We start from the raw sequence: 21199 nt of genomic DNA on the forward strand, positions 1-21199 counted from the left end.
CACAAGTTGAAACAGTAATCTTATTAAGGCATGTACATGTTTAACTTTACAAGCATTCCTTGGAGATACTGCAGTTTCCATTTCAGACCACTGTGATAAAGCTAATATGTCAATAAATCAAGTCACATGAATTTCTAGTTTTCCAGTGCATATAAAAGTTATGTAAAACCACTACAATATTATAAAGTAATTAGCCTCCAACTAATAAAAATAAATGGAAAAAAAAAAAAAAACTAGGTACTTTGGTTGGCAGGGTAGGGAGGGAATTTCTGCATTTCTAACAATGTGCCAGTTGACTGGGATGTTTTTGGTCTGCAGATCACACTAAGAAGGATTTATAAACTAAAATTTAAAATCTCAATTAAAAAAAATCAACAGCAAAAAAAAATAAAGAAACATAAGAATAAAAAAGTTATGTATAAACTATATTAAGTGTACAATAGCAGTACACCTAAAATAATAGTGTATATATATTAAAAATACTTTATTATCTAAAAATGCTTGCTATCATCTGAGCCTTCAGCAAATCTTAGCAGTAACATCAGATGTCACTAATCACATATAATCATGTTGTTGCTCATTTGCTAAGTCATCTCCAACTTATTATATGTTATCACAACAAATAAAATAATAAAAAGTTTTAAGTATTTCAAGAAATGCCATCAATGTGACAACAGAGACATGAAATGAGGAGATGTTGTTGGAAAAATGGTGCTGACTTGCTGGACACAGGGGTACCACAAATCTTCTATTTGTAAAAAGGAACACAGAATCTGTGAAATGCAATAAAGCAAAGAGCAATAAAACAAGGTCTGCCAGTATGAGAGAACATTTTTTAAGAGGGATTTTTAACAATAAGAGATGGGAGTTTGATCTCTGAATCGGGAAGATCCCTGAGGAAGGACATGGCAATCCATTCCAGTATTTTTGCCTAAAGAATCCTATGGACAGAGGAGCCTGGCGGGCTGCAGTCCATGGGGACAGAGGAGCCTGGCGGGCTGCAGTCCATGGAAGAGTCAGACATGACTGGACCGACTTAGTATGCAAACACACACAAAAGTCATTGTACCAATTTACACTACAAATAGACCTATATTATTGAATGCCACCTCCTCAACAGCACATTTCTTGGTGAAAAAATATTTATTGAATATATAAAGGCAATTAAACACAGAGACATAAGACTAAGGTGGTTCTAATATCTCCAGTTGTTCTTCAGTCACCCAATTGTGCCTGACCTTTGGGACCCCATGGACTTACTGAGACACACCAGGCCTCTCTGTCCCTCACCATCTCCTGAAGTTTGCCCAAGGTCATGTCTATTGCATTGGTGATGCCATCCAGCCATCTTATCCTGTGATGGCCTCTTCTCCTTCTTCCCTCAATCTTTCCCAGCATCAAGGACTTTTCCAATGAGTCAGCTGTTCACATTAGATGACCAAAATACTGGAGTTTCAGCTTCAGCATCAGTCCTTTCAAAGATTATTCAGAGTTGATCTCCCTTAAGATTGACAAAGAAAGGTAAAGCCAAAGAATGCTCAAACTACTGCATAATTGCACTCATTTCACACGCTAGCAAAGTAATGCTCAAAATTCTCCAAGCCAGGCTTCAGCTATATGTGAACCATGAACTTCCAGATGTTCAAGCTGGTTTTAGAAAAGGCAGAGGAACCAGAGATCAAATTGCCAACATCCGCTGGATCATCGAAAAGCAAGAGAGTTCCAGAAAAACATCTATTTCTGCTTTATTGACTATGCCAAAGCCTTTGACTGTGTGGATCGCAATAAACTGTGGAAAATTCTGAAAGAGATGGGAATACCAGATCACCTGACCTGCCTCTTGAGAAACCTGTATGCAGGTCAGGAAGCAACAGTTAGAACTGGACATAGAACAACAGACTGGATCCAAATAGGAAAAGGTGTACGTCAAGGCTGTATATTGTCACCTTGCTTATTTAACTTATATGCAGAGTACATCATGAGAAACGCTGGGCTGGAAGACACACAAGCTGGAATCAAGATTGCCGGGAGAAACATCAATAACCTCAGATATGCAGATGACACCACCCTTATGGCAGAAAGTGAAGAGGAACTAAAAAGCCTCTTGATGAAAGTGAAAGAGGAGAATGAAAAAGTTGGCTGAAAGTTCAACATTCAGAAAACTAAGATCATGGCATCCGGTCCCATTACTTCATGGCAAATAGATGGGGAGACAGTGGAAACAGTGTCAGACTTTATTTTTTTGGGCTCCAAAATCACTGCAGCCATGTCACCATTTCATGCAGCCATGAAATTAAAAGATGCTTACTCCTTGGAAGGAAAGTTATGACCAACCTACACAGCATATTAAAATGCAGAGACATTACTTTGTCAACAAAGGTCTGTCTAGTAAAGGCTATGGTTTTTCCAGTGGTCATGTATGGATGTGAGTTGGACTGTGAAGAAAGCTGAGCACCAAAGAATTGATGCTTTGACCTGTGGTGTTAGAGAACTCTTGAGAGTCCCTTGGACTGCAAGGAGATCCAACCAGTCCATCCTAAAGGAAATCAGTTCTGGGTGTTCATTGGAAGGACTGATGTTGAAGCTGAAACTCCAATATTTTGGCCACCTGATGCAAAGAGCTGACTCATTGGAAAAGACCCTGATGCTGGGAAAGATTGAAGGCAGGAGGAGATGCAGATGGCAAGGGATGAGATTGTTGGATGGCATCACCGACTCAATGGACATGAGTTTGGGTAAACTCCGGGAGTTGGTGATGGACAGGGAGGCCTGACGTGTTGCGGTTCATGGTGTCACAAAGAGTTGGACACGACTTAGCGACTGAACTGGCAATGTTTTAAGCTATGAAGGTGAAGTCACTCAGTCATGTCTGACTCTTTGCGACCCCACGGACTGTAGCCTACCAGGCTCTTCCATCCGTGGGATTTTCCAGGCAAGAGTACTGGAGAGGGTTGCCATTTCCTTCTCCAGAGGATCTTCCTGACCCAGGGATTGAACCCAGGTCTCCCGCATTGTAGGCAGACACTTTACCGTCTGAGCCACGAGGGAAGTCTGTTTTAAGCTATAGACAACCAAAGAAGTCCCTTTGCTTCTAGTCTTCTCTATTAAAAACCTCTACCCCAGCTCCTGCTGCTGGAGGGCTCCTAACCAGCTTTGGTTTTACTCTTTGCTGTTGTTCAGTGACTAAGTCATGTCCACGTCTTTGTGACCCCATGGACTGAAAGTATACCAGTCTCCTCTGTCCTCCACCATCTCCCGGAATTTGTTCAAACTCCTGTCCATTGAGTTGGTGATACTGTCTAACCATCTCATTCTCTGCAGCTCCCTTCTCCTTTTGCCTTCAATCTTTCCCAGCATCAGGGACTTTTCCAAGGAGTCAGCTCTTTAGCTCAAGAGGCCAGAGTATTCGAGCTTCAGCTTCAGAAATGGTTGTTTCAGTGAATATTCAGGGTTGATATCCTTTAGGATTTACTGGTTTAATCTCCTTGCAGTTCTAGGGTTTCTTAAGAATTTTCTCTAGCACCATAATTTGAAAGCATGAATTCGTCAGTGCTCAGCCTTCTTTATGGTCCAACTCTCACATTCATACATGACTACTGGGAAAACCATAGGTTTGACTATACACACCTTTGATGGCAAATGACGTCTCTGCTTTTTAATATGCTGTCTACATTTATCATAGCTTTCCTCCAAGGAGCAAGTGTTTTTTGATTTTATGACTGCAATCACTGTCCACAGTGATATTGGAGCCCAAGAAAAGAAAATCTGTCACTGCTTCCACTTTTTCCCTTTCTATTTGCCATGAAGTGATAGAACTGGATGCCAAGATCTTAGCTTTTTTAATATTGCATTTCAAGTCAGCTTTTTCACACTTTTTTTACCTTCGTCAGTATGATTCCAATTAATGTATGTTCTAACAAACTCTTGAAAATGTTAATGTGCCACAGGTTATCTTTTATCAAATGCTTCTGTATATGGGGCATTGCCTTAAACAATAAATAAAATATTTTTATATTTATATAATTTTAGATTTAGAGAAAAATTTCAAAGATGATACAGAGAATTTTGTTTTTTCTTCTCTAGTTCCCCTTAAATGTGCTGATTTTAATATAGTCAGTGTGGTGTATATGAAATGGTATGTTACTTTATTTTGAATTTTCCTAAATAATAATATATTTAGACATATATATATATATATATATATATATATATATATATATACACTTATGGAATATTTGTGGTTTTTGAAAATAATTTTTAAGCATTTTGAGACATTTTCTATTAGTTTGTCTATTTTTTCATCTATAAGAATACATAAAGAGTATAATTTTTCAGCTAATTTTTGCAATGTCTTCTCCTGATTAATCATTTATTTTTTAATTCTATTTTTAAATTTTTAATATGTGTCTCTCAATATCATTGTCATGAACCAATTTTATAATGTTAAGTCTTGCTTATCTGAAATAAAACAATGTATTAGTGCTTTATATATATATATATACATATATATATATATATATATATATATATAGGTTTTATATTATTCAGTTTACTATTTTGTTAAGTATTTTCATCTATATTCAGGAGTGTCCTTTGATTTTGGTACCAAATTATGCTAGTAAGAGAATATAAGTTGGAGAGTATTTACTTTGTTTTATTTAAGACCAAAAATACTTGCCTCTTGAAAATTTGAAAGAATTTGCATTTAAGCTCCTCTAAGCTAGAGAGTCTGTCTCTTTCAGAGTGATAGGACAATTTAGATATTCTAGTTTCTTGAGGATATTTTGAGGATTTACATTTTCTCTAAGCTGTTTCATTTCACCTAAATTAGTAATGTACTAACACAAAACTATTCACACTATTTCTATCATTTTTCCTTTGATAAATATATGCTTTAAGCCTTTTATGATTTTTCCAATATTTACCTCCTGCTGTTTTTCTGTTAAAGTGATTATTATATGAAGTTTCTCAATGTCATTTTTCTTCCCAGGGAACCAAATTTTTATTTTGTTGTTGATTTTCTTTAATGTATCATTTTTACTTCACTAATTTCTGCTCTTACTTCCTTTCTTCCATATGATATGGAAGCTATCTCTTTCTTTATTTCTTATCTTTTTTGGGGGAACTCTAAGTTGGATACTAGCTCAATCAATTTTAACTGTTCTTTCTTCCTAATGAAGACTATATGCTTATTTGTAAATACTTTTGTAATGCATACATTTATGTGTGTAGTATTTTTATCTATCAATTCAAAATACATTTTTATTTCTATTATGACTTAAACCATAAGTTATTTAGATGTATATTTTATTTCATGAAAATTTAACATATACAATCTGTTTTTCTCTTTGTCTGAGTTATGATATTTTACAGTGATGTATTCAGTAAACACAGTATGCCTGCGACCAGTCCCTTAGAGTGTGTTGTTCCTTGCTTTATGTTCTAGAATGTGATCAATTAAATATATATATATATGCTATGGTACCAAAAGTAAGGTTCATTGCCCTATGTGTGTGTGTGTGAGAGAGAGACACACAGAGAGAGACCATGCATATCCATTTCAACGTATGGACACTTGTCTGCTTGATATTTGACTAAGAGAAATTACATAAAACCCTATTATGCAGATTTCTCAACGTACGCTCCTTCTTTAGTCTCTGCTGAAGACATTCTATTAAAGGCACGCTGGTGTATAGATCTGGAATTGTTTCATCCTATGTTTATACTTTCTTTCTCACACACTTCTCCCACATATCTTCCCCATGCCTCTTATCTCTTACTATCGTTACTTTCAGTTCATTTTTTCTTTAGGACTTCCTTGTTAAGTTTTATCCCTCCAATTTCCACTAACTGAGTGTTATTTCATTCATAGTTAAGATAAAAATATCTGGAGCAATACAGTAGCTCAACTTTCCTCCCTCTCAACCAAAAACATTAGACCCATTGGAAACTGAATGACAAATTTAATGTGTTATCCATTAAAACAACAGTTCCACTATTCAAACACTATCCATATAATGTTACACTGTCAGTATTATTTATATATAAATACAAATTCACCATTCCTTTTTGTATCTCAGATGCAGCTACTCTGACCATATTTCTTCTTTCTGATATTTTTAGAGCTATTTTTAATGACTGAAACTTCTTTGTTTGCCTGAAAAATGACTATTATACTCTGCTTTGTAAGTAATATTTTAGCTGAGATTACACTTCTTGCATGACAGTTCTTTTTCTTAGCATTTTGTATATCTTGTTCCATTGTCTTCTATACCTGCCATTGATAGTTCTATTGTCAGTTTCTGAGTCCTTAGTGAAAATATTTTTTTCTCACTCTTTTTTATATTTTAAAATATTTCCCTCATTTTTAATGTTTTCCATTTTGTTTGATGTGCTTAGATGTATATATCTTACTCACCTTCTTATGATTTTTGATGAGCTCCCCCCCAAAAAAAAATCACTGTTCTTAGCAATAAGAAACTTACAATCTAGAAGTGAAGGGAGGCTTTTAAAAAGCATTTCTACTTCTATATGTATATGATTTATATATTATTTGACCTTTATTTTTTAGATGTAATTTAAAGTTTATGTTTAAATTTCAGAATAAATTTTAAATGTTGTGATGAATTCTATGAAGACAAATAAATAAATTCTGCAGGACAGAGAAATAGAAGAAACTATTTTATACAGATGCATTAGGAAGGATTTCTGGCATTTTTCCTATGGAAATTTGAAACTGTATATGAGATGTCTCAGTTCAGTTCAGTTCAGTCACTCAGTCATGTCTGACTCTTTGTGACCCCATGGACTGCAGCACTCCAGGCATCCCTGTCCATCACCAACTCCTGGAGCTTAACTCATGTCCATTGAGTTGGTGATGCCATCCAACAATCTCATCCTGTCTTTCCCTTCTCCTACTGCTTTCAATCTTTCCCAGCATCATTGACTCTTTTCTAATGAGTCAGTTCTTCTCATCAGGTGGCCAAAGTATTGGAGCTTCAGTTTCAGCATCAGTCCTTTCAATGAATATTTAGGACTGATGTCCTTTAGGATGGACTGGTTGGATCTCCTTGCTGTCCAAGGGACTCTCAAGAGTCTTCTCCAACACCACAGTTCAAAGGCATCAATTCTTTGGCACTTAGCTTTCTTTACAGTCCAACTCTCACATCCATACATGACTACTGGAAGAACCATAGCTTTGACTAGACTGATGTAGATGTCTCAATACATCTCAATACAGTTGATAAGATTAAAACTCCAGGATCTGGAGATGAGTATGTTTGGTCTGGCATTTAGTAAGAGGATGAAGTATATACAGAAGAGGTAACTGGTCATGTTTCTTAACTAGTGTGATCTCTGAATCAGAGAGATTGTTTGTAAAGGTCCTTATGCTCCAAGAACACTCTGTCTGACAACCTTATCACCAATGATGGAATAAAAGGAAACCAGACAGGAGGAAAATAAGAAGGCTCTTTGAAGGCATGAGGGACGGGCTAGCAAACTGTCAGAGGGAATGAATTAAAATAGATGGATTTAAGATCTCTCTAAGTGGTTAAGTAATCACAATGAAAGTGATTGGCTGTAAAGTGAGAAAAAACAAGAGTCATAGATGATGCCCTGGATCCTGGCATGAGTATCTGTGATGACACTTATTAAAGGTGGGGGCAGTGGAAGGTGGTTGGAATGTAGGGCCAGAGAGCATGAAATTATGGCTAGAGACTCTGTATGGGGTTGTGTGGTGGGGTGGTGGTTGTTGGGAATGGTAAATCCATTTTGAAAATGTTGAGGTTAAAGTATTTGTGGGTATCTAAATACTGATCTCTGGAAAGCAATTCACTTCACTAGTCTAAAGCTCAGAAGTGAGATTGGGATGTAAACACAGATCTTGAATTTATCTGTATAAAGTATAAATCTAATTGCAGCCATGGGAATGGATTAGAGCTCCCAAAAACTTTTATAAAGTAAAAACAATCTCTATGAAAGAAGCAAGAATTCATGGGACTGCAGAGCCAAAAGAGATTTAAAGGGTCTGGCAAGAAATAAATTAAGAGAGCATTATATCATCAAAGAAAAGGGAAGAGAGATTTTTCAACAAGACAGGAATTATTCAAAGGGAGGATAGAAGGCACATAAATAAGACTGGGAGTTTCTTCTTGACCTGCTTCTCAGGGAAGGTTCTTTAGATCTAAGTAGAAATTATTTGGGTGGATAATAGAAAGAAATGTGTAGGTTTTCTAGATAAAGACAAAAGCTGTATATTATGTAACAAATTTTCAAATCTCTTCACCACCCTACAAATATGTGCTTGTCAAAGTGAGGTCTCTGGATAAGCAGCATCAGCAGTATCTATAAACTTGTTAGAAATACAAAATTTGGGGCCTCACTCTAGAGAAAATGAATCATAAAGTCTAGGGTGGGGTCATCAAGCTGTAGTCTAGCAAAGACTTCAGGTGATTCTGATGCCCACTGAAGTTTAAGAGCTACTAGTCTAAGATAAAGGAATAGTATATGACCATTCCCTCAAACTAATATATTATATAATGCTAAACATTACATTTTTCTTATTCGCCATATCTAATAAATCATTGAAACCAAGTCTCCATTTTAAATATCACTAAATTAATCTTATTTCATATTTTATAATATATCATATATAATGTTAACATATAGATATCTACATTAATATGAAAATATATAACTATATATTATTCTTATATATTAAAATTTTTAAAGTACTTAAGATGGCTATATGTTATATGTTATAAAAACTGCACAGCATCAATGCCATTGAACACTTTTATGTGCTCATCCCTAATCATATTGTCCTGTACCTGAGTAATAATTTTTCTAGATATTATATTTATCCTTCCTTCCATCATTTTAAAATTATACATCTATATATATATACTTGTTTATAATATATAGATGTATAGATGAAAATGTGAATAGAAAAGTAAAATACAGTGGTCACTAGTGGTAAAGAACCTGCTGCCAATGCAGGAGACACAGGAGATGCTGGTTTGATCCCTGGGTCAGGAAGATCCCCCAGAGAAGGAAATTGCTGCCCAGTTCAGTATTCTTGCTGGAGAAGGCCATGAACAGAGGAGCCTGCTAGGCTACAGTCCATGGGGTCGCAAAGAGTTGGACACAACTGAGCGACTAACACTATGAACATTTAGTCTGTAAGTAACATAGAAGAAGCATTCAGTAATCTATAATCTTCAAGGCAACTAAATCAAACAGTAAAACATAGATGTGAATGCAGTTTTTGCTACTTAATCTTTAGTTAATTTGGAGAAATTCTGTAACCATTTGAATCTATGTCCTCAAATGTAAAATGATTACAGTATTACCTACTTTGGAGCTCTATGTAGATAACTGAGTTAACATGAACAGCACTTGGATAACTACCTAACACAAAGAACACAGATGACATATGGGTTCAATAAATCATCTTGCATGAGTGATGCATACAGGGATGTGGGACTGTCTGGTCTTAGAATATTCTGCTGTTGCCGGCTGGGCTAATGGGAGACTATTTGTTGCCCGAGTGCTTAAAATACACTTGTTTAAAGAAAGAATTTTCACCACTCTTTGCTATTCTGCTTCTTCAGACAAAATATTTTGTCTCTGAAGCCCTCTTGTTTTGTCTTTCCCATTAATCTCTAATGACACATAACATTGTTTGGCATTGAATAAAATATATTTATCTTCCTACCAGAGAGGCTAAGTGTCTTGTCAATGTTTTTTGCTACTGTAGAAATGTTTTTTTTTAATATCCTTCCCCGTTTTTTATAGTAAATTTTTTAAGTAAATTATATTTTACAGAAATGTGCACAGATGTTAAGTGAACAAATTGATTTCTCACAAAGTATAAATTGTGTAATTAGCACCCAGATCAAGAAATCAAATATTGCCATTCCCCCACAAAAGTATTGCAGTTTCTCTCCACTTCCCAGGAATATCTTCCCTTTTTCTCAAAAATAGCAAGAGTGACTTTGCATTCTTTCAAATTTATATACTATGTATTTCATATGCCAATATTTTGAGATTAATTCTTGGAGTGGAATATAGAAAAATCAAATTCCTTAATAAAATACTGCAACCCAATATCATTATATAATTTATAAATTTTGAAGCAGCATTCAATTAATATTGACTCTAAATCCAAAGCTGCCATGCCCCAAACAGATCTTTGGGGACTACAGTTAAGAAAACATTTTGTGAAGTATAAGCTTGTAAGTGAAAGTTGTATCATTGAATTTGCTTTTGTTTGAATTTATTAGATATTGCCCAAAATTTTTCCAAAATGATTTCACAAATTTGTATTTGTCTATAGGTGCATTCATTTTGCCCTTATCATCAAATGGTAATTTGGTTCTCAGCTCTTTGAATGTATTATTCCTTTACCATCTTTTGTTGTCATTAAGAAATTTACTGTCAACCTAACTTAGTAGGCATTTTTTCCTACTTTTATAAGTGCTATGTTTCTTTTGCTGTTCTACTAAATATTTTTGGGAGTTTTGCAGAATTCTGACATCTGAGTGTACATATCTTGCATTAGCTCTAGTAAATCCCCAGATAGTCTCTCTAATCTACATTCTTTCAGTACAGAATTCCTATTATATAGAGTATTAGTTTATTCATTTTCCAATGTCTCTTAACCCTTCTCTCTTTCTACATTTATTTTTCTTTGATATTTGCAATCCTAGTAGTTTTTCAGCTTTAACTTCTTATTCACTCATTCTCTCTCCTGCTTTGTCTACTTTCTGCTTAAACTATTTATTGAAGTTTTAATGTCAATGACTGTACTGTTTTGTCATTTCTTTATTTTAAATTTATTTTTACATCTTCCTGGCTATTTGATAGATATTTACTGAAAATTTCAATTCCATTTTATTTTTATCATATTAAATATTTTTTATGCCATCTTTACCTATTACATATATCTGACATTTTGGCATGGGTAATGTCAACCTCTTGCTAACTCTGATTAATGTTTTATATGCTAAGATTCTATTTTCCTTGGGGTTTTTTCTTTGGAAATACAATGAGCTGTATATTCCATTCTTCCAGCAATGTTTTTACATTTGTTATTTTTTTTTTTTTTGTATTAGGTATCCTGGGATATTTGCAAGAGAAACAGATTTAAGTTATTATCTCATTTAATGAGTTCCACTATCACTGAAACCCCAAACCAAGCAAGAATATTTATAGAAGACTGGCAAATATATTTTTATCCCCTTAGCATTCACATCAAGGCCAAGAAAAGATTTCCTTCCCACCTCCCAGTATTAACAAGTAGAATTTTTTTAGTTCAGCCCTTCATGAATCATGTTCTGGATGCATGTGAAGGTCTCAATTATGACTACCTCCTCAAATTTGCCCAAGGCTTTTCTCCTGAATGTGGGAACCCTTAATTCTCAAGTCCCTTAGTTACAGTGGCTGGCAAGTTTCCACAAGGCAGGCAAAAATCTTAGCGTTTACTAACAGTTCTAACTTTTAGTTTTTCTATCTCTTTGCAGCCTTAGAGATTTGCCTTACTAATTTTTTCTTTTCTTTTCTTTTTTTTTTTTTGAGCTGAGCTATGTAGTTTTTTAAAATTGCATTTTATGTAACATTTTAGTTATTTTGTAATAAGAGATTTTCTGGCTATCTAGTCCATAACATTTCCAGAAAAAGAATACTCTTAGTAGTCTTAAAGCTCTTTAGGAATCAGACTGTTTCTGATTTTCCTTGCTTTCCTGGGGTCAAATTTTCAAGTAAATAGTATCCAATATCAATCAGTTCTTGGGTGAAGGAATGAATAAAGTGACTTGATTTATTTAGGAAGCCATAAATAGGTCAGTAATGATAGATAATAAGATAAAGGCTGGGATTATGAGAAGTTAAATATCAAAAGGTAGTTAACAATCAGATGAAAATAAGTCTTTCAGGTACATTTAAAGAATGTGATTTCAATTAAGGAGGAATATCTCTGAAGAATTTAAGATTAACTGATATGGCAAAGCTCATGGGAGTAGGCTGTACTATTCAGAGATTTGCAGAAAAACAGAACCAATAGGAGATTTCATACATAAAAACACATTGCATTTATATACGCACATGTATGTGTGTCTATTATATATACATTTATGTTATATATTTATATAACATATGGAATATTCATAGTTTTATTTAAAATAAAGACAAATATTTAAATTATATATATATATATATTTATACACACACACACTCATACACATATACAAAAGTAGCAATAGAGAGATTTTAAGGAACTGGCTCACATGACTGTAGGGATTGGTAAGTCTGAAACTTGTAGGAAGGGCTAGCAGACTGGAAATTCAGGTAAGAATTGATGTTGTAGTCTTTGGTCTGAATATTATCTGCAAGGCAGGTCAGCAGGTGGAAAATTAGGGCAGTGTATCCAAGTTTCAACCTTGAGGAAGAATTGATTTTCCTCCAGAAACCTCAATCTTTGCTCTTAAGGTCTTTAGCTGATTGGATGAGACCCACCCACATTATAGAGAATATGTGCTTTACTCAGAGTCAACTGATTATAAATGTTAATCACATCTGAAAAGCAACTGCAGAGCAACATCTAGACAACTATTTGATCAAACAACTGGGCATTGTAGCTAGCCAATTTTACACATAAGTTAACCATCACAAGCACTAAGCTTGATGGCAAGCAAAACAAATATAATCAGATGATAATTTTAACAACTTGGTGAAAGTGAAAGACAGCTGGTGTTTAAAATCATTTCTTTTGAAGCACAAATAAGTACTAAAAGACTTCTTAACTTAATGTTCCACTAGTCACTATAACCTGCTCACATTCATTGTACAAGATGAAAACCAACAGTTAAGCTTGCTGGCTGGGCTTTGCTGGTGGCTCATTGGTAAAGAATCTTCTTGCAATGCAGGAGATGCGGATTCGATCCCTGGGTTGGGAAGATCCCCAGAGAAGGAAATGGCAATCCACTCCATTATTCCTGCCTGGGAAATTCCACTGACAGGAGTCTGATGGACTACAATCCATGGAGTCACAAAGGGTTGGACAAGACTTAGCAACTAGACAACAACAAAGCTTGCTATATGAGACTGATTCACTATAAATGGCTAGATAATATTTCAAAATATTTTGGGCTCTAACTGAATATGTAACTTTACATATAATTACATAAATATATAAAATATGTAAAATATTTCTATTAAAACATAATATAATATACATTAAAACATAATATTGCAGTACAATTTGGGTTCTACATTTTTCCCCCAATTTTTTTTTTCTCCTTGCTCTATTTTGTTTCTTTCACCCATGAGGATAAAAGAAAAATTTTAAATGGTATTTCTCAGTAGAAGATTATCAAGTTTGAATACTTAAAATGACATTCATGCAGTAGGAAAAGTAATACACTACTGGCTTCAAGTCTTTGAAATTCTGCTGGGATTTGAGGAGTCTGCATAACACCACACGCTATCATGTGTCATTTTCACTGCTCAGAGACCAGAAAGAATGTTCCTTGCTTCTCAGTTATCATTAATCTAGTATTCTTTCTGCATAAAGACTTAAACCAATGTCCTCCAAGGAAAAATAATCTGTCAGGACGTTTTTCCTTTCCCCTCTTAAAATACTGAATACAAAACATGAATTCTTAGATTGAATCTGAGGAGTTAACAAGCATGGGAGCAATTTAAGAAAAACAAATGTCTCTTTTTTCACAAGGAGTGGCTAGCATACAGAAAGGAATGCCAATTCAGCAGTATATTTAAGCTATCATATACAAAATTAGATGTTGATTCAAGTTGCAACTGAATACATTCTTGAAGAAAGAATATTGCCATTTTTTTAGCATTTGGATAAGGTGATAGGAAATAAAGTCAGATTTAACTTCAAGTATCCCTAACCTTCAAGGATCCCCATGCAAAATCATAGAAAAGTGAGAATCAATAGTTACACTCCTGTTTAATTCAATAAGCCCTTCTCTGTTACATTAGGGCTTATTTATGCCGTAAGGTAAGATGTTTATATTTTCACATGATATAAAAGAAAGAAAAAAAAGTAAAGATTACTAAATTGCAAACATTTCAAATATAAGTAGAATAATTTAATATCCTTTTGGACTTGTTGCTGTTGCTATTGTTGTGGGACAGAACAAGTGGTATCCTACTCTTTTGTGACCCCGTGGACTGTAGCATGCCAGGCTCCTCTGTCCATGGGATTTCCCAGGCAAAAATACCAGAGTGGGTAGCCATTTCCTTCTCCAGGGGATCTTCCTGACCCAAGGATTCACATTGGCAGGTGGACTATTTACTGCTGGGCCACCAGGGAATGCCTTCCTTGAGAGTAGGACAATATGTTAACAAAAGAGCTAACTGGTTTAAAGTCCCATCTGTGCATCTATAAACCAAGATTATATATTCATCTACTGCTTCACTGAAGAACTTCATGCTTTTCTCCCAGGGAAGAAGGGATGCTGAATAGAAGAAGCTAGCTTCTTCTCAGGAATACTATCAAAACTTGAAAAATAGTGTCCACTCTGTGTCTAAAGAGTGAAAGAAAGTCTGAAAAGAGAGCTAGAGTGAGAATGAGAAGACAGAAGTAGGGAAGAGGGAGAAGAAAGGAAGGAAGGAAGGAAAGGAGGCTGGGAGAGAGAGAGAGAGAGGAATAAAGAGGGAAAAGGAAGAGAAAAAAGAAAGAGAAAGAAAGAAAGGAAAGAAGGAAAGAAAGAGGCAAAGAAACTCTGGGCAACTATTCTCCCAGATCTAGAATGGTTTCCCTTAACAGTCTGCATATTTCCTATTAAAGGTTTCCTATCTGGCAAGGAATGCACTTGTCTTCTCCCTCTTTTTAAATCAAACTGACTCCTCATTTATTTTACTTGCTTTGTTTTGGGTTTTTTGGACTTGTTTTTTAAATAAGAAGCTCTTTACCCTGTTCATGTTTGAAAAGTCAAGTATTTTTCATTGAGCTTTTGATAGCTTTATTTCTCTTAAGATAAATCTAAAGCTAAACAGGAATTCAAATTTCACTTAACTAGTATTGATCAGTCTATTTTGTGTTTTGGGTGTGTGATTTCTGTATAGTGTTTAGAACATTAGTGTCAAGGTTAGAATATTTTTAAATACATAGCAGATGAAATGCAGTGATGATAAAATATGATGGTTTTAAAAGTTATCACAAGGAACATGAAGCTACTGGGAACTTAGAACAATGAAGCCTCATAGCCATCTTAGTCAGACAGGTGGCTCTATAAAATCTTTCTGCATGAATTCAAAACTATTGAAGGCTCTATAAAATCTTTCTTCATGAATTCAAAATTATGGAAGGTTTGTGCTGTTTTGGTCTTGCCAATATTTGTGGAGATTCCAGCTATAATTCTTTCAAATGTGTATATTACAATTTTCCAGCTTGATCTCTAATTTATCATTGACTAGGAACTCCAAGAGGAAAAACCCACTAGTCTTACACAGAAAGAAAAGACAAAGCTTGTTCTTGTTTTATGGATTGTGTAAAAAAGGCGTTAGGGAAGACAACAGAATGGGAAAAGTGAAGTTAGTGTTACGGAATAGAAAATGAAGTGTTCCTTTGGGAATCATTTGATGAAAGGATTAAGAAAGGAATTGTTGAGGCTCAAAGATCTCTCTTCTCTATAAAAATCAAAGACAAGAAGAGATGTAAATTTTAAATTTTACTATTTGATGATCTGTCAAAAATTAAGAATTCCTATGAAGGCTACGGGAGCTCTGGGTATGCAGCATTGTATTTATTCCTTCCCTAACTGATAACTGGCCAGCTACAACTGGGGAGACCTACTTGGCCTGAAATTGAATGCTTCCTAGCAGGAGCTCAAGTTCACTGCATTATGTGACAAGCTCTAAGAAGAATCAGCTACCCCCAAGGCTTGTTTACTATAGCTTGAACCTTGCTCTGATGTTTCCTGGTTTTGATAAGCATCCAAGGGGAACTCAGCTATGATATCTTTTATCTTATTCTTCCCATTATTGTATAATTTCCTGTATTATAACTTACTATGACTTCCCTGGTGGCTCAGATGGTAAAGCGTCTGCCTACAACGTTGGAGACCTGGGTTCGATCCCTGGGTGGGGAAGATCCTCTGGGGGAGGAAATGGCACCCCACTCCAGTACTCTTGCCTGGAAAATCCCATGGACGGAGGAGCCTGGTAGGCTACAGTCCATGGGGTAGCAAAGAGTCGGACACGACTGAGCGACTTCACACACACACACACACACACACACACACACACATACACACACATAACTTATTGTATGTGGTTCTTAGATCACTTAATCGATTGTTCTTCATGTGCAAGGAAAAAACCTACAATATTCCTCAGTTCCCTCCCTGAATATATGCTTAATCAATATTTTAACAATTGTATAGATGTGATAAAGGCTTTTCTTGAGAAAGGCCTTATGTCATGCTGCTGCTGCTAAGTCACTTCAGTCGTGTCCAACTCTGTGCGACCCCATAGACTGCAGCCCACCAGGCTCCGCTGTCCCTGGGATTCTCCAGGCAAGAACACTGGAGTGGGTTGCCATTTCCTTCTCCAATGCATGGAAGTGAAAAGTGAAAGAGAAGACACTCAGTCGCGTCGACTCGTAGCGACCCCATGGACTGCAGCCCACCAGGCTCCTCCGTCCATGGGATTGTCCAGTCAAGAGTACTGGAGTGGGGTGCCATTGCCTTCTCCCCTTATGTCACAGGGAATTTCAAAGAAAAAGTAGGGGACTGTATTTTTAAAATCTGAGTAAAAGAGTGTTAGGAAGGTAAACTGCTAGCTAAATACACTGAGGGAAAGAAGAAAGAAAGAAGAACAATGAAAACATCATGACCTTGATAGGAGACGAGCAGGCCTTTAAAATTCTAATCAATGGACAGTAGCACGATGGGACTTTTCAGTTCTTCTTCATGATCTGCATGATAAGGGACACATGAACCTTTCTTACAGCATGTGAACAGAAGTGGTATCTGAGCGGCTGGGCTTCAGCAGTCAACACAGATCACAACAGTAAAATCTGTGCTCAGAGCAGAACACAGAACATAACTTACCCAGGTTCTACTTGTCCCACCTCAGGCTTTCAGACCACTCTTGCTGCTCTGGTATTTTCCCAAAAGTCTGAATATTTTCAGGGGTATTCAGAGAACAGCTGGAAGCCTGCTGAGCTATGACTGATGTTGGGAAGTCAGGACCTACTATCGTCCTCTATGAAGGATTTCCTGGAAAGATGTGATAATAGATGAAGTAATGCCTGCTTATCCTCATAACGATGCTCAACATAGACTAAACACTGAATCAACAGTCCAGAGAAAAGTCACTAACAAAGGTAGGGTTCTCATTTAAGAGAGAAGAAAAAACTTGACTAAAACAGATAAATTCTTTTTTTTTTTTCCTAGTACATGGTTAAAATTAGGATGTTGGCTCCCTGCAGGTCCTTATTTTATTCATTTATATAGCTGAGCATTTTGTTTTGGGGGTGTAGAAAGGCTACTTGAAAAACCAAGAAACCCGGATCTTTAAAAAGCGTTAAATTGGATCAGTTTAGAAAACTGTTAAATCCTAATGTGATGCCCAAATCAACTTAAATGACTCCAGGGGAGTAGTTAAAGATCTTTTATATATTTGTGCTCTGCATAAAATAAACCAGGCACATCAAATGGAAGAATGTGTGTGGGTTTCTCTATTCTTGGTTCTATTCATATCCCAGAATGATAACATGTTCACATGTCCAAAAAAACCCCTCTCTTTTATAAGCCATTTTCAATTCTGATAACTTTGACTGAATGAGGTTTGGGCAATGAGCTATTCTATCTTTAGAAGAGCAATCTTTTCTTCATCATATGTGGCTTTTAATGTACCCTCTATGCTATTTTCTGAATGTTGATAGTTTGCCCATGACAAGAAAAATCTGTCTAGCCCACTATCAAAAATATCAAAAATCTTTCTCAAACTGAGGGTTAGCAGACAGAGCCATTTGTCAACAGCATGTATTCCCTTCAGGTAATTTGGATCTTTTCTTTTTCTTATTTTTAGTACCTCTGTTATCAAGCTTCTTAAATCCATGCCTAGCATGTCAAATGCACTTTAAAAACATCTCTCTACTAATGGCTATGGAGCACAGCACAGGATTAGGAAAGGACAGAAAGAGTTAATTCTTGCAGTATTCACACTGGAATAAAGTTAATAGGCTGCCAATAACATGGGTTATAGTTGCAAAAGCTAAAGTTATAAGTAATCCTAAAGGGAAAGAGGAAAATTGTTCCTGACAAGCTGAAATTACTTTATAAAACCTCTTATGCGTTGAGAAGCCCTAGGTTGGTCAGGGCATGAAGCTTATTTCAATGTTTAACTCAGCCTGTTTATAAAGAAAATATCTTGCCCAATATCTGTTTTCCTAAAGCATGCCCTTTAACCTGCTATTTTTTGCTTCTTTTTATTGTTGGCATGGAAACTGAGAAGCCCTCCACTAGACTGATCAATGCATGGTTACATCAACATAACATTTTCAGTCAAGTTCCCAGGAGCCTCCCTCCAGAATCTGTCATTTTGATTCAGATAACTAAATCAGGCTAAGCACAGCAATGATAACGGATGACTTGCCTCATTAGCTGGCTCCTGCTGCTTTATGCTGCCAGGAAACTCTACAGTGACTGCCTAGGATCTTGGGAGAGATAACTGTTTTCTGAAATTATTTTGGTTTATTTTTCTTGTAATTCTCATCTTGCCTTTTGACAGTAATTTTATAGGATGACATATGTACCAAATCCACACTCCCATATCTTCTATCTCTAAATATGTGTCATGTGATTATCTTTATGAAGACTGACCCCAACAGGCTTAATGTAGAGGACTATTTTAAAATGTCCTTCCATTTGTCTCCTTCAAATGTTACATATCTGATAGCATTTTAATTAATAGTATGAGCAATACTAGGATGATCTGTCTTCCTCCATGAAAGGAGATTCTGCTATAAATGCAGAATCCAGATCCAAAATAATGTTTCACTTGGGCCTTAGAACTCACTGGACTTGAATACATAGGAGTGATAGTTTGTTTTTATTGTTAAAAAAGAACAACTAATTATTTATAGAAATTTTGGTGTGGAAGGGAAACTAAGCATGCAAGAAACAAAAGGTTTCATTTGTTATCATACTCTGAATTGAAGAGACTCATCTTAGAGACTCATGAAATTAGACATAACTGTGCATTTAGCTAGAAGCTGCCTGTAGAAAAAAAAAAAACGATGGAAACACAAGGTCAGAAGCAAAAGAAGCTGCAATTAGACCAAGAGAAATGATCCAAGCAGAGAGAATAAGGACAAATTAAGAAGGACTGTTCCAAACCAAACATTATTTTGGCAATATTCTTACTGTTCAATACCAATCTATGACCCCAAAGCTAATCTTTAAACCTATGATAGGAACATTTAATTTTCCAAGTATTCTGTGGCATCTTTCTCTTGATCTCAGCTGACTAACATTCTCTTCGATAAAATACTCAAACAATCACTGGTTTCAATTTTAAGTACCTTCATGCTCATTCGTGAACTATTTACCAAATAGTAGGAAGCACTGGACATTTTTCATAATTCTACAATTTCATTTTTTTTTTTATTAGTTGGAGGCTAATTACTTCACAACATTTCAGTGGGTTTTGTCATACATTGATATGAATCACTCATAGAGTTACACGTATTCCCCATCCCGATCCCCCCTCCCACCTCCCTCTCCACCCGATTCCTCTGGGTCTTCCCAGTGCACCAGGCCCGAGCACTTGTCTCATGCATCCCACCTGGGCTGGGGATCTGTTTCACCATAGATAATATACATGCTGTTCTTTCGAAACATCCCACCCTCACCTTCTCCCACAGAGTTCAAAAGTCTGTTCTGTACTTCTGTGTCTCTTTTTCTGTATTGCATATAGGGTTATCATTACCATCTTTCTAAATTCCATATATATGTGTTAGTATGCTGTAATGTTCTTTATCTTTCTGGCTTACTTCACTCTGTATAATGGGCTCCAGTTTCATCCATCTCATTAGGACTGATTCAAATGAATTCTTTTTAATGGCTGAGTAATATTCCATGGTGTATATGTACCACAGCTTCCTTATCCATTCGTCTGCTGATGGGCATCTAGGTTGCTTCCATGTCCTGGCTATTATAAACAGTGCTGTGATGAACATTGGGGTGCATGTGTCTCTTTCAGATCTGGTTTCCTCAGTGTGTATGCCCAGAAGTGGGATTGCTGGGTCATATGGCAGTTCTATTTCCAGTTTTTTAAGAACTCTCCACACTGTTCTCTATAGTGGCTGTACTAGTTTGCATTCCCACCTAGAGTGTAAGAGGGTTCCCTTTTCTCCACACCCTCTCCAGCATTTACTGCTTGTAGACTTTTGGATAGCAGCCATCCTGACTGGCGTGTAATGGTACCTCATTGTGGTTTTGATTTGCATTTCTCTGATAATGAGTGATGTTGAGCATCTTTTCATGTGTTTGTTAGCCATCTGTATGTCTTCTTTGGAGAAATGTCTGTTTAGTTCTTTGGCCCATTTTTTGATTGGGTCATTTATTTTTCTGGAATTGAGCTTCAGGACTTGCTTGTATATTTTTGAGATTAATCCTTTGTCTGTTTCTTCATTTGCTATTATTTTCTCCCAATCTGAGTGCTGTCTTTTCACCTTGCTTATAGTTTCCTTTGTAGTGCAAAAGCTTTTAAGTTTCATTAGGTCCCATTTGTTTATTTTTGCTTTTATTTCCAATATTCTGGGAGGTGGGTCATAGAGGATCATGCTGTGATTTATGTCGGAGAGTGTTTTGCCTATGTTCTCCTCTAGGAGTTTTATAGTTTCTGGTCTTACATTTAGATCTTTAATCCATTTTGAGTTTATTTTTGTTTATGGTGTTAGAAAGTGTTCTAGTTTCATTCTTTTGCAAGTGGTTGACCAGTTTTCCCAGCACCACTTGTTAAAGAGGTTGTCTTTTTTCCATTGTATATCCTTGCCTCCTTTGTTGAAGATAAGGTGTCCATAGGTTCGTGGATTTATCTCTGGGCTTTCTATTCTGTTCCATTGATCTATATTTCTGTCTTTGTGCCAGTACCATACTATCTTGATGACTGTGGCTTTGTAGTAGAGTCTGAAGTCAGGCAGGTTGATTCCTCCAGTTCC

This window comes from Cervus elaphus, chromosome 26, assembly GCF_910594005.1.
Source record: "Cervus elaphus chromosome 26, mCerEla1.1, whole genome shotgun sequence".
In the NCBI taxonomy this organism is placed as follows: domain Eukaryota; kingdom Metazoa; phylum Chordata; class Mammalia; order Artiodactyla; family Cervidae; genus Cervus; species Cervus elaphus.